The sequence below is a fragment of the Pollachius pollachius genome (genome assembly GCF_949987615.1).
Source record: "Pollachius pollachius genome assembly, chromosome: 5".
Taxonomy (NCBI): domain Eukaryota; kingdom Metazoa; phylum Chordata; class Actinopteri; order Gadiformes; family Gadidae; genus Pollachius; species Pollachius pollachius.
In genome coordinates this window covers 22,904,750-22,914,749 of record NC_136938.1, presented here as the reverse complement: position 1 = coordinate 22,914,749, position 10,000 = coordinate 22,904,750, and the positions used below count along the sequence as shown (strand labels likewise).

The window sequence follows — 10,000 nt, the reverse complement described above, 5'->3', positions numbered from 1 at the left end:
CCGGCTGCTGCTACAGCCGGACCACAGAGAACTCTGTTCAGCCGAGGGAAGACAGCCCTGGTTGGTAACCACCAACCAATGAAAGACGACTGATGCTGGCGACAACATGCAGGATGTGACTTTAAGCTCCGCCTACTGGATATGTTAGGCTAAACTCGGGAGCTTAACTGTCCCAAAACCAAACGGTGGATTGGAGCTCTTAATTACCCCGCCTCCCTCTACGTCCTCTTTCCTCTTCTCCTTTCTTCCTCTGGGTCGGTTCCGATATCGGTCCGGGGCCTTTGTCTTAAACTAAAACAAAATGCATTTCTTTCTCTATGTACCTCATTGCTAGCTTCATTTTCAACGCTAGACTCAAATAGGCCTCAAAGCCCTCTATTTCCAGACTCTCGCAGGTCCATGTCGAATGTGTGACTCTGTCTGTGGACGTGTGTGTGTGTGTGTGTGTGTGTGTGTGTGTGTGTGTGTGTGTGTGTGTGTGTTTGTGTGCATGGAGGTCCTCCGTGGCGTGGTTTACTCACTAAAATGACCTTAATAGTATAGCCTATTCAAACTTTTGTTTTTTTAGGTTCCAAAACCGTCATAACCTCAACCCACCTCTCGCTGGTTCCTACTTGCCTTGTGTTTATACTTCAGCCTGTGTGTGTCTATTTTTGGTGTGCTTGCGTCGCTCTTGTGTCCGTGTGAGTGTGTACGTGTGTATCGAGACTCTGAATGGGTCTTCAAAAAATCTAGAACCTCTTACTTCCTTTTAAAGCTTGACATCGCAACACACACGCACTCCTTGCCTTCCATTCTGCTCCATTTCGGAAACCCCCGCCGTTGTTTTGCCCTGTCTTGTTGTTCTACTATTGTCTATCAATGGGATGCGGGGCCTGAGGCAGCCACAAGGAGGAAGAGGTTGGAGAAGGACGGGTGGGCGAGATCAGGTGATCCTAGCGCAAAAAAAGGAGGAAGGTCAAGCCATGGAGGTGGATTGAAAAAAGAAATTTGAACACGCACCATTTTGTTTTTCCTCCCACAGTCCCCCCAAGCACGCCATTTGGAGACAGATTTATTCCAGAGGTCTGTAAACTGTAAAAACACTTTAATGAGTTGATAGAACCACCCCTACAGGTTGTGTCTGGGTTTGATGCAATCTGAAACACGGGTTTTTGGGTCAGTTATAACGTTCACTTTATTCACTTTAGATATGTTTGATTAAAAAACTGCTCACTTGGTGGTGAAAAGGCAAATTTTAACTTGGGACTACGAGTTAAAACTGTGCTTGCATTTAATGTCGGTGATGACCAGATGCCGAATTTTGGTTTGGACATTGACCGGGGTTGGTGTGAGCAATGAAAGTTCATCCCGGAATTCTAAAGCAGGCCAAACTAGACAGTTTACGATTTTAATTATTTTTTTCAATTCAACATGAAAGGGCTTTATTTCATGTGTGTATTTAAGGAAAGCTGTGTATTTTCTGTGTGTGCCCGTTTGTGTACATACATGTGACTTCATTTCTGCCTTTTGCTGCCCTCTTTTGAGACTTTTCTGTACATAACTTTATTTATTTTGCATTGTGTTACCTTTTGCGAGTGGGATTACGTGAGACCGTGTGTGGGTGTGTGTGAGTGAGAGCGAGAGAGCGAGCGTGCGTGAGAGAAAGTGATTGGGTGACACTGGTGATTGCTTGTGGGGATTGTATTGGTTTTACATGCATGCACTAGAGAGCTTTTAGAACGTTGTATGGTTGACCATGTGTGGGCCTCACGTGATGGACCTGCAGGCACATGGCAGGAGTAGGTTCAGACAGCCCATAGGTGCGTTCCAATAGTCATTCAATCGCTATTACACACGCCCTCGCTTCCTAGATCTCCCAATGGTCTCCTCGACAACTCCCTCTATGCTAATACGAAGGGAGCTAGAGAAGCAGCACTAAAGTGGATGCTGATTCGGCTTCGCACCGAGGGTACATTAGTGTATCCTACACAGGAAATGCTTTGACGTCTTTGGACTTCATCCTAAGGCATATGACTATATAGAAGCTCAGAAGGTTGTGATTAGCCCGGTTCACCAACAGATGCTGAGGCAGCTTAGCCGTCTCTTTAACTCACAGCTCCCGTCCTCTTGCTTTACCACAGGTCCCGCTTGTTTCGGTGAGGGTATAGGGATGAGCTGTAGGACGGAGGAGGTGGGAAATAGATTTGGAACGCACCCCATGTTTCACCTCGACAAGTCTCCATGTGTCCTTTGGCTTCTCTTCTTGAATTTAAACTTGAATCTTTTTTTTTGTATTATTAATTCAACTTTGAAATCACTTTCTCTTTGTGTAGATGCCTGTACCCCGTGTATTTTACTAAGAAAGGACATTTTATTGTACACTTTTGCTACCGGAAGCAAATGTAAAAACAGTAATTTAAATGTAAAGCAAATTAGCATAGCATTGAAAATGTTTGGGCAATGTCACCGTCAGTTAGGGGTCCCGGTAAGTGGCACATCTGTTAGGTTTTCTCCAGTTTATATTTTTTATTTAATGCACCAATCAAATAGAGTACATGTTTGTGGTTGTAGCATTTTATCGTATCCCGGTACCAGCACACACTGGTTGATAGCTGACCTTTCCTTAGCTTGTAAGCAAGAGAAAAACGTTGCTTTTTTCAACCATTTTAGGTCTTCACCAAGTGCATGTTTTGGAGGAAAAAAATAAAGTTAATTACATAATAAACAAAGTGTTTTACTCTATTTTGTGTTGATGTGTCAATATCTGGATTTGATTCAAACAAAACATCGGTTCTGCTTTGTTACATTTAACTCTTATGTTGTTCTTTAGTGAATGCAACTGACAGTAACTGGTTACAATTGCCATGCAGCTGTATTCACGACTGTTTCGTACGATTGCACTTACATACAACGACCAGTGGAGGGCAGTATTTATTCATGTGGAAGATAGCACCTGGCTTCTTTATTATGATATATTCCGCAGCCATCATTCTAACTCCTCATTCTCTCTTGACATTATTATTAATAAATATATTATTATAACTATGTTATTTAACTAATAGTTTACATAGTTTTAGTTTAGTATAAATAACTTGCTAATATTCATTCGAAATGTGGGAAACTGCAATACATACTGAAACTAAGAAAAGTAGAGCAATGGCAGAAGTAAAAGTGTTGACTAAACATATCCAACTTATATTTGTGATGTTGTGATCGACTTGGGGGTTTGTGAAAAATAAAAACGAGGTTGTGCCAAGTGGCATCACTTCAAAGGGAATGCTGCAAATGGTCTCTAGGACTCTACTTAAGTCCCCGAAGTGTCATCCTTCTTCAGACGGAAGCAGTTAGGTTTTGCTAATCAGGTTACCCTTCAGGCTCTCCCTGATTGGTCGAGGCCGTTGCTGACACAAGTACAAGTACAGAATGTTTTGTGGCCGATCAGCCTCACTGGGAACATAGTAGAAAACTAAAAAGACTCAGTAAGATGGACTTTAACATCATTACAAACCATTTAAGACCACCACTATAGACCACCAAAGGGCATTTTTCAAGGTGAAGACAGCTCAAGCCGCTGCTCATATTTACTCTTTAAATGACTGGTCAACATAATTTATTTACTAATCAGACAACGTCTTATGTGTCTCTGTATGGTTGTGTCCACATGCTGATTAAGAAGCTATACCTTGATGACATCACCACAACATCACATGCTGTTCCATTTGAAGCCATTTCTTTTTACACTCTTTTACACTCATTTAATGAGTGTGTTTGTTCAGGGTGATCCTCATATTGACATATATTCATGTGGAATATATCTATCTATCCATCTGTCTATCAGTCTGTCTGTTTGTCTACACAGTATATCTATAATCAACCTATAATCTCTCTCTCTCTCACTCTCTCGTGCCCTCTCTCCCAGGTGTTTATGGCTAGCTACCTATCCATCTATCCGTCTGTCTGTCTACAGTATCTATCTATAATGTACATATAATCTCTCTGTCTCTCTCTCACTCTCTCTCACCCTATCTCCCGGTGTTTATGTCTCTCCACCTTCTGAGTCTTACCATGCCTGAGAGACATGCATAGATCTACTGAAAGAGATGAGGAGCAGTTGTTTATTCTTGTCATATAAGGGGAAGGGGGGGAAGGAAGGAAGGAGCGAAACAAAGGGATGGATGGTTGGACTGTGCAGGGATCTGATCTGCCACCGGCCTGTCTGCAAGGTAGAGATGGACAGTGGATCCACGATGCTGACTGTATGAGAATGCTGCAGTACAGAGGCTAATGTATGGAGTCGGCACTGTATACCGCTTTTGGTAGTGGGTTCTTATCAGATTACTCAAGACGATCTCCTAAATTGCAGGGATATCGACTACCCAGACAGCGAGCCCACAAGCTCCTCACCAATAAGACACAGCTGAGAAATCCTCCCACAGAGAGATCCGTATGACGTCTGGTATGACTGCGCCTTTATTTTTGATTCTGACCGAACGCCCCTCCCCACATGCAACTAACCACCCTCACCACTTCCCCGGCCGCCTGTTTTCTGTTTGCTATAACCATTCAAAGCTGATGTACTGGAAGAGCAGCGTAGGAGTGCAGTTAGGAAATATCAAAAGAGCAATGGTGCAAAAAACGATCAGCAGCAGTCTCGCATACCAGGGAGACTATTGGGGATTTCTTCTTCTACTATCTTATTCAGACTCCAATTACACCGAATTGTGTTTGTGTTAGGGTTTTCCACTGTATAAATATTGATAACAATCCCATATTGTATGTTTTTGTGTTTCTGTCTGTGAATCACAATGTGTTTTGAAAAGCCCTTTTCCTGTATATTAGAAAACCCATCTTAAAACAAATTTTAAACAAAACTCAATGTGCATCTACGTGTCAATGTTTATATGAACATGTGAACATGCATGCACATACAATAGGCCTACATTCACCATTATTACCAATTTTTCCTCTAATAATTCTCTGTCTATGTCAATTCATCTTCTCTCTTGAGAATACTGTCAATATAAATATATGCAAATATAAAGAATAGATAGATTTTTGTAGTTCTGTTGATAATGTAGTCAATCAGGGCAAGCTTATTTAACCTCACTAAGCATGACAAATAAAACGCTGGTGTCCGGCCAATATCCAGGCGGTTTATTATTGCTGAAAAATCAATTATATCCGCGTTGTTAGTTTAAAATGTTCATATCCTCTTCAGTGGGGCTTCCAACACAAACATAAAATGGTGGGTTGAGTTTCATTCAAGGGAAGCACCAGATATACGTTGTTACGTAACCATCAGGATAAATTAAAATCTTTTGGACAATGTCATCGGTATCCCCCACTCCAAACACCCTTTCCCCTCGAGTGGCTCATTTCACACTATTAACACTTTCCTCTCACTCTTTCTCTCCTTTCTACAGCCTTTCCTCAATCTGTCACCCTCTCCCCCTCTCTGTTTCTTTTGCTTTCTGTTGATAATGTAGGGACAAGTCAATAGTGGAAGTGACCCTTTCCTTTCTGTTGGTAGACTCCAGCCCAGAATGAGGAAGTTGGGGGGAGTGTGGGGGAGTATGGGGGTGGTGCGGAGATGGGGGAGGTCATTGGTGCCTCATTGATGCAGCGCCCCGATTGAGAAAAGCGACCGTTAAATGATCGTGGGAACCTAAGGGCCAGTCACTGAGGGAAAATGCCCCCATGCACGAACGCACACACACACACACACACACACACACACTCACACACACACACACACACACATGCACCAGCAAACGTACACCCGCACAGAGATTGTCTCAAGCTTAGAGAGCAAGATAGAGAGCAAGGTGAAATCAAGTAATTAATTCTTATCTTAACTTGGGAGAGAGAGAATGAGAGAGAGAGAGAGAGAGAGAGAGAGAGAGAGAGAGAGAGAGAGAGAGAGTGCAAAATGACAGACAGACAGACAGACATACAGAGAGCCATTCAAATACGGACTGACATATAGACAAAGTCACAGGGGAAAAAAGTAATGGGATTAACAGTCATGACAAGGGGAGATTGTCCGGCGATACAACAAGAGCACATTCAGAGGTCAGGAAGAAGAAGGGAGAGATATGGAAAGGGAAAGAGAACGAGAGAAAGAGGAGGATGTAGAGAGAGAACCGTGGACATGCATGCTGATGGCGAGTGCCACATTCTCACCCGTTGTCATGGTGACACGGCATTGCCTGCCAGACTCTGGGCACAGCAGTGTGTGTGTGTGGGTGTGTGTGGGTGTGTGTGTGTGTGTGTGTGTGTGTGTGTGTGTCTGTGTGTGTGTGTTTGTGTTGTGTGTCTGCATATGTAGGCTTGTATGTTTTATGTTTTTGACACTCTGCACTCATATTAATCAGCCTTTTTCTTTATTAATGTTAATTCATTTATTATAATGTCAAATTATATTTCAGGAAACAAACACAGCATCACAACATCTTGATTCAAAGCGGAATTATAAATACATGTGAATCTTTAGCATTAAACTGTTGAATTAGAATTGTTTAGTTGTAACCCGTTTGTTAAATAGGTTTGGTATTATATGGGCATCTATAATATTATGACACTTATTATGATAATCGTATATAATATTAGAGTAATACAGTCTGACATTATGATAGTCATATATCAAATTATAGTCCCTCATGAGTCATTATGATAGTCATATATCATATTCCTCATTATGTAAATAGTAGGACTGCAGATGTTTTCCAGCAGTGGCAGAACTCTACAAGCCAATACCAGTCCTACCATCTGGAAAATAGGCGTACTTTAGAACAACAACATCTTGGTGGAGCTCAGCCAAAGCTGCCATCCCCCCAAATGGAAACATGCATGTGTGTCAACACAAATATTATATCCGTACGGTTGATGTGTTGTGGCATCTCTCTCTAATTTGATTGGATCTATCCTGAATAGTGCTCAGCGTGTATCATATTAAGCAAATGATTTTATCCAAAGAGACAATTCAGATGCAGGTCATTAAGGAGCAGGTCAATATGCCTAAGGGAAGACCTTGGACTTGAACCCAGAATCGTTGTGCTGGTGAGTCAAACACCCTATCCTAGTATCCTACTCCGATATCCTGCTGTTATACCCTAAAAACAAATCATCAAATCCTATACTGAGGAGGAGGACATGAACTGAAGGAGAGAGTATAGGTGGCTTGCCTGTGCGACTGGGGCAGCTAATGAAGCCCCATTTTCTGCTGGAGGTACTTAACCTGGAGCTCAACTCACGCCCGCCATTTTAGCCAGCTGACCCTTGCATGGCAATTAGCAGAGGACGATCGAGTATGGCTCTCCATCTCTCACTCACGCTCACGCTCTCTCTCTCTCTCTCTCTCTCTCTCTCTCTCTCTCTCTCACTCATGCTCACGCTCTCTCTCTCTCTCTCTCTCTCTCTCTCTCTCTCTCTCTCTCACACACTCTCTCTTTTATGCTCGCTCTCTCTCACACTCTCTCCCTCTCTCTCTGTCTCTGTCTCTGTCTCTCTGTCTCTCTCTCTGTCTCTCCGTCTCTCTCTCTGTCTCCCTCTCTCTCTCTCTCTCTCTCTCTCTCTCTCTCTCTCTCTCTCTCTGTCTCTGTATCTCTCTCTCTCTCTCTCTCTCTCTCTCTGGGAGATATGCATATCGAATGGAATCAAGAAAGCAAAATGATGGAACTGAAATGAGAATAAGGGAAAGCAGAGGACTAGAGAGACGGTAGATAGGGGGAGGAATATCTCTTAGCACAGTTAGTAAATGGACTACGACATTTTTATCTCAATGAATTAATCTTGAGTGTATTTGGGTTGATTGCTTTGTCCTTGTCACATGGTGGTATTTTTATATTTATCTTTGCTCAGTGTATCTCTGGGTTCCTGCTGACACATGCACGGAAACACCAACTTTTTTTAAAATGCAACAGGGGCCCCACCTGAAACACAAATGTACAATGGGACACGTAGGGCTTTCAACAGCCCTTGAAAACCCCTACTCCTTGTCCATCTCTTCCCCAACTATTTCCACTTCCTCCCCTTCAAGTTCCTCTCAAGCTCCTCCTCTTGTCCCCCCTCGCTCTCTCTGGTCTGCTCACCATCTATGTCACTCTCCCTTTTCCCAAACGCTCAACACCTTTCCACCCTGGCATTGAGCTAACGTGGCCATGTGTCTCTGAGCCTCTTCCAGAGAGCTCTTCAGTGAGGCGGACTGTGAGAACCTGGCATCCAATACGTGACATTGTTTGTTCTTGGGAATAGGCCGTTCCCTTGGCCCTCGTATAGCGGACGTTTCCCTCCTGTCTTGTCTGTCATTCATCGTAGAATCAAACGTCTTAGTGCTATTTCTGTGTGAAAGGTTATACGTGTTTCTTTATATTTAGGTTCGCATTTGTTATCCATCATACGATATCCTATTTTCTTTATATTTTCTTCTCCTCATTTTTGTGCGTGTCTAGATTTTTGTCTCTGTCTGTATTTCCTTGGTCTTACTGTCTGTCTTAAACCAACACTTATCCACCCCCAAATAGGTATCTATTCTCAAGGAAGAAGGGGCGGGGGCCTGTGTTTCGGGGTGTTGGGCTTCATGGGGTGAAGGGGAAAGCAGTTTGATATATCGCTGGCTATTCTGGAACCGGTTTGTTGTCGCTGCCACTGGACCCAACAACCGGGTGAATAGACGAGGAGCTACACAACACTGTTTTCACAATCCTCGAACTTCAGTTTTCCCAAGCATGCTTTCACATGCCTTTTCAAAAGATGTTCTCTCCTCTCCATGACTGGATTGCGGTTTAGTTTTTTTCTTGAGGTTTTTACCTTATTTTGTTTAATTGAAAATACCGGTGCAGTTGGTTGGTTTGATGTTTTTCCTTATTCTTCTCCCCCCTTTATAAATGCTGCAGTCAGTCTATGGATTCTTCAACACAGAGAGTCAATGGATAAAACTCATGCAATCAATGCAATCATTGGCCATTGGGAATAGTAGGCCCTGTGTGTTAAAGTTTGTGTGAGGGTGTGTTTGTGTTTCTGGGTTGGTGTGTGTGTGTGTGTGTGTGTGTGTGTGTGTGTGTGTGTGTGTGTGTGAGTGTGTGTGTGTGTGTGTGTGTGTGTGTGTGTGAGTGTGTGTGTGTGTGTGTGTGTGTGTGTGTGTGTGTGTGTGTGTGTGTGTGCATGTGTGGTTGTGTGTGTGCCTATGTTTGTTTGAGCAGTTAGCAAGCTATGGGGGGTGTAGGGGAGGTGATAGGGGGTTTGGATGACATATATTACCCTAATCAGTTCCCTTGAGGTGTCTGTGGCAGGGGAGGGTGGGATGTGTGTGTGTGTGTGTGTTTGTGAATATGTGTTTGCGAGTGTGTGTGTGTATGTGGGTATAGGTATGTGTGTGTGTTTTAAAAGAAATTACAAACATAAACACACCACACCCCATGCCAGCTGTGTTGTACAGTATTTCTGCGTCTTGGTCCATCTGTGTGTGTGTGTGTGTGTGTGTGTGTGTGTGTGTGTGTGTGTGGGGGGGGGGGTGTGTGTGTGTGTGTGTGTGTGTGTGTGTGTGTGTGTGTGTGTTTGCTCTGCATAGTCCAACACGACTTCATAATGACTGCAGGACCCATGCTGTATCAGAGATGCTACAAAGCACAGAGGCTCGTCAATAATTCACAGCCAATGAAAATGCAAGATTAATGAGGGTTACTTCCATCATCTGCAGCCCCCTAACCCCAGCCCCCCTTTCGCTCCTCCTCGTCTCTTCTGCTATCGTTAGCGTCTGTCTTGACGTTGTCATCACCATCACCCCGACTTGGATGAACAGTATCATGCAAATATTTACATTGAACCTCAGGAAATACAAGTATTAACACAGCGTACTTGGCTATACGGAATATGAAATTCATGTGAAAGATGATTGACTTGTCCATATTGTTCTAACTATATATTTTTTTTTTTTTATTTGTTCACATGATTTTTATAACATTTTATGAATTCATCCACTCCTTATGGATCCTGCCATGGTTCAATTTCAGCAGTGATC

The 10,000-nt window shown here is 43.0% G+C and overlaps 1 protein-coding gene across 1 annotated transcript in view; it reads left to right on the top strand.

Moving 5' to 3' along the window:
• dok4 (docking protein 4) overlaps window positions 1-592 on the top strand; it is a 22,974-nt gene extending 22,382 nt beyond the window's left edge. Inside the window, exon 8 of the mRNA XM_079737296.1 lies at window positions 1-592. This exon is cut by the window's left edge and continues 661 nt beyond it. The gene's annotated coding sequence lies outside the window, so the exon portion shown is untranslated.
• Window positions 593-10,000: the final 9,408 nt, after the last annotated feature.